Below are 5,085 nucleotides of genomic sequence, written 5' to 3'. Positions count from 1 at the left end.
AGGGCAGAAGTTACTCTAGGTGATTTCCAAAATCAAATCAGCAGCTGGCCTATTGGCTTCTGTTGCACACTCTGTCTTGGAGTCTTCAACTACCATGTAAGAAAATTTTGCTACTCTTAGTTCATAGTGTGGAGAAGCCCCAAGCATACATCAAGAGAGACAGAGAGGTTCATCAATTGTATGACTACAACTAGAGAGAGGGGAGTGAAGTGAGGGTGCCATTCACCTTCAGCACAAACACAAAATTGTGGGGAGATATCAGAAGTAGCCTGTATTCAAGGTAAAATTTCAGTGCAATATTTAAAAAAATAAAAATCAATATAAATGATAAAACATCAACCTTTTTAATAAAAAATGGATCATTATCCTGATTTCTTTTGTCTCCATCTCCTATGTGGTTCAGGAAGCACTGTTATTCCTATTGACTGGAAAAGGTTCAAGCAACTGAGATGGTGAAAATATTACACAATATAGATTTTATTGTAGTATTATTTGTAATTGTCTCTGTATGTGTCTATGTATTTAGAATGGCCATGTGAGTCACTTCAATTTAAGGAATGTTACAGAAATGTAGTAGAAGGTTTGAGAAGAGACATTTGTACCAACTTTTTTTTTTTTTAAAGATTTATTTATTTATACATAAATAACTGGTATACAGGCCAGAGGTGCAGTGGTTGTGAGAGGATTCACTAGAGACAGAGCTGGGAGGAGAACAGGCAGGTTGATGAAGAACACAGCTGAGGGGAGCCGTGGGCAGGTCAGGAGAGGTGTGTTGCACCATGTGGGTCACCTCCAGGGCCAAGGATCGAACTTGCACTGGAGCAGCTGTGGCTAGTTTGCAGTGCTACATCCTAACCCTAACCCATTGCACCACCAGAGAGGTGCCTGTAGCTACTTTTTAAAAAAGCAACTGCACTGCATGGTCTCTGGACAGCTTTGGTGGCAGTATGAGAGCTGGAACTGCCGTTACTGTCTGGTTGCCAGTATGAACACGAAGCAAACACAAGAGTATTGAAAGAGAAATGGAGCCAGAGACTTAATTGAACTGTGCCTGGTTGCTGTGTTTGCGCAACTGAGACCTTTTCTTTTTTATATTCTAAACCAGTTTGGACTGGGCTTTCTATTACCAATTCAGAGGGACACAGAGCAAGCAATAAACAGAAGCAGTGAGAAAAACAAAAGTGGGATGTAGCACTAAGGACGGCTTATCTTCTAGCAGTCACTGTGTTGGTACTGTTCAATCATCAAGTGGGTTCTTGTGTTCAAGTGATTGAGGCATAATTACTCACACACCGGGGTAAAGATTAGCAAGCCCAGGTTCACTGCAAGAGAGAGCAGGAGGGGGGCAAAGGAAGGAGCCCTTTACTGTTGGGGATAGGTTTACTTTTATATGTCATGGGACTCTCCCCATTCTGGTGTTTTTCTACTCCCCCGCCTCTTTTGTCCCATTGCCCGTGCTTTGCCACCTAGAGGTATGAAGCCATCATAAGCTACTGTGTACTTCTATATATTCTTGTGGTTACCAGCCTCTGTCTGCTAGCTCAGTGGCTATCAACCTTTGTCTGACAGCTTTCTGCTCCCCCAAGCGCCCCGCTTCAGTCTACTATCTTACAACCAGCTCTTGCCAGCCAGCTTGCAGCCAGTTCTTGCAGGCCAGCTCCCTAGCCTGTTCCTTCTATGCCCTGAAAAGTAACAGGCTCCTCCCTTGCACCCCTCCTGCTGTCAGGAGTCTGGCAATAAACCTGAGCTTGTTAATCTTCAGTCCACTGTGTCAGGGAGTATTCCCCAATTGCTTGAACACAAAAACCCACTTGATCTGCAGCAGTGCTGGGCAAAAGGGCTGGAAATGAGATAGAAGATGTGCTCTCATGGAATTTACATTTTAATGGGGGTGGGGGACATGTAGAGGTCCAACAATAAAAGCTATAATGAAAGTAGCACATGTAATGCAACATGGAAGAGGCTGCTACTTTTATTGCAGAACCAGAGAAGTCTATACAGAGGTGACTTTTGACCAATGACCCAGGTGAGGAGAAAATGCCAACTATGAATTTCTGAAGAAAATGTTTTCTATTACTTAGACATATAGTGAGTGGCACATTCCTGGAAGACAAAAAACAGATGAAAAACTCCCTAAGAATGTTAATGTTCATATAAATCACCTGGAGATTTGGTTAAACAGAAGATCCTGATTCATTGCATCTGAGCAGATGCCTGAGCATTTGCGTTTCTCACAATCTCACAAATAAATACTTCTAGATTCAGGGATCCAGATGCAAATATTTCTAGTGAAGGGATCACATTTGGAATAATAAACTTTGGTGGTCGATGGCCTGGTCCACAAAGAATCAAAAGAGTCTTTAAGAAGTCTTCAAAGCAATTTAACATTGACACAATATCTAAGCATGTAGTCATTTTCTAGTAATTAATGGTATTTATTTTTATTTTTTTAAAGATTTATTTATTTATGTATACAGAACTGGGGTACAGGCCAGAGGTGCAGGGGCAGTGAGAGGATTCACCAGAGATAGAATGGGGAGCAGAAGAGGCTGACTGACGAAGTACACTGAGGGAAGCAGTGGGCAGGTTAGGAGAGGTCTGCTGCGCCATGTGGGTCACCTCTAGGGTGGGGATCAAACTCATGCTCAAGTGGCTTTAGCTTCTTAGTGCTGTGCTTTAACCTGCTGAGCCAACAGGGAAGGCCCAGTAATTCATTTTAAATGACACTTTGGAAATGAAAAACAAACAAGCAAGCAAATCTATGACTCTTTAAATATATTTTCAGAAATCCTGCCACAGGATCTACAGCATTATAGCTGAGGAGGGAATTAATCTATCAACTAAAACCACAGAGAAACTGGAACCATCAAATATTAAGTGCCATTGAGAATAGAAAAAAATTCAGCTGCCAAACATGGTGTTTGGAAAAAGTGACAAAACCACCACCACTACTGTCTCATGGAGGCATATAGACAGAAACAACACACACCAATACACACACACACACACACACACCCCACATACCCCGCTCCTCCCACCCCCAAGCCTTTTCCATAGGGCAACCAGACAGTTCTTAGTTTCTCAGAAAAACACACAAAAATATCCTCTCTAAATATTTGAAATACATTTGAGCAAAGACTTCCTCAATTTAGAATTGAGATCTGATTTTGATACTGCTCCCTGAAAAGTGAGGCATGTAAGTCAACCAGTCTCCCTAGGTACACAGAGCCCCCAGCAGCTTTTCATTGCTCATTATTAAATAGAACAGAACATCAGGAATCACCAGACTGTCAAGGCACCAATTTAAACAAACATTGTTAGAGGCAGAAGGAAAGCAAGATAGTGACAGGACTCTGCTGAATCATAATTATGGGAGATTTGCAAAATCTCTGAGATAATGTGATCTCTAGAGCTGTATGCTCTGAATTGACTTTCCACCTTTTCTTTCTAGAGGCATCACACTTCTCAATGAGTAGCACCCATGGGAATTTTTATTTTCTGTATTCTCCAGACTATAACAAACATCTTGAATATGTACCTCTAAGTTCACTATAATGGCTTAATGTATATATTTTACCCATTTAGTAGCTATTAGTTACAAATGACTAGTTTGAATTGAGAAAACACAATTCAAACTAGTTTAGGAACTAAAGGAAATATATATATTAAGCCATTTCAGAGAAACACTGAATGTGAGAGATGGATAGCCTTGAGCAGAAATATGGTTCCATTTTGGACAATCTAGGTTTGAGACTGGCAAACAGGGTTGTGGGATACATTCAGATGTATGAATTTTCATTATTTTGCGGGGAAATGAGCTATTGTGCTGGTTCCAAAAATATAAACCTAAAACTTAAAGCAGTTTCCCTTGTTAGTGAATTACTGTAATTTTAAAAAAGTGTTTCCCCCTAAGTATTTGGTGAATTTTGGAGAGATGAAAATTGATTATATAGTAGACAAAATGAAAAAATCTTTGCCTACCAAAGAAAAATAGAACTTTTATTCCATATGTAAAAATAAATTCTCTTAAATATATTTAAAATTGAACTTCTGAATATCCATTCAGTTAACTTCCATATTAGGCTTATGCATTGAAAAAGCAAGCACTTTTTTTTTTTTTTTTTCCTGTAAGTTTGTGCGATCCAGGCATGGATAGTATCAGAAGCAATCACGATGTCATTAAAATATAAATGCGTGTTTTTCTTTGGCAACATGCCATTTTGAACCCATCCTTCACGTTACGTCTTTGAATCTTTTGTCTTTGAATCTTTTAATTGATCATAGGTGGAATTATGTACTTTGAGTGTGCTAAAAGTTACTTTACAAATGCAGTTGTTCACACCCCTTTTCCAAGCCTCCTCAAGAAAACGCTACTCATCACCATCCCATCCGCAAGGCGGCCTACAAATTTTCCAAGTCCCCAGAAGTGGAAACAGTGGCCACCAGTCCCCACAGATTGCCAGATTTAACAAATCAAGAATACCGTTCAGTTCGAACTGGAGACAAACTAAGAATATTTTTTAGAATAAGTACGTCCCAAATATTGCAAGGGACATGACTGTCCAAAATAATTATCTTTAAAAAATTTTAACATTCACATTTAATTGGGCACTCCGTGTTTCTTCAGCAATCTCAGAGCCAATTCCCTCCATCCCAGGCCAAGCGCCCGGGGAGCTAGTTTAAAACCCAAGACCCGCTGGCTGGCCGCGCGCCCTGATTGGCCGAGACGCGCCCGCCGCCCCGCGGGCCGCAGGCGTCACGCAGCCCCGCCCGGCCGCCCAGCGTCGGCATCCGCCGGTGTCGCTGCGACGAGTTCAAGGCTGTGACACGCTGCTCGCACGTGCGGAAGGAGCCGCGCCCCGAGCGGAAGGAGCCGCGCCCCGAGCGGAAGGAGCCGCGCCCCGAGCGGAAGGAGCCACGCCCCGAGCGGAAGGAGCCACGCCCCGAGCGGAAGGAGCCGCGCCCTCGCGACTTTGTGCTCTGTGGGACGTCGAGGTGGCTAATTTCCAGTTCTGCCCAAACTACTTTCATAAACTTTAAAGTGGAAATCCGTGAACGTAGATCTGCGTGGACACATCAGCAGCT

Source organism: Condylura cristata, unplaced genomic scaffold (assembly GCF_000260355.1).
Source record: "Condylura cristata isolate star-nosed mole 26May11 unplaced genomic scaffold, ConCri1.0 scaffold00006, whole genome shotgun sequence".
Taxonomy (NCBI): domain Eukaryota; kingdom Metazoa; phylum Chordata; class Mammalia; order Eulipotyphla; family Talpidae; genus Condylura; species Condylura cristata.
Note: the sequence above shows the minus strand (reverse complement) of the source record.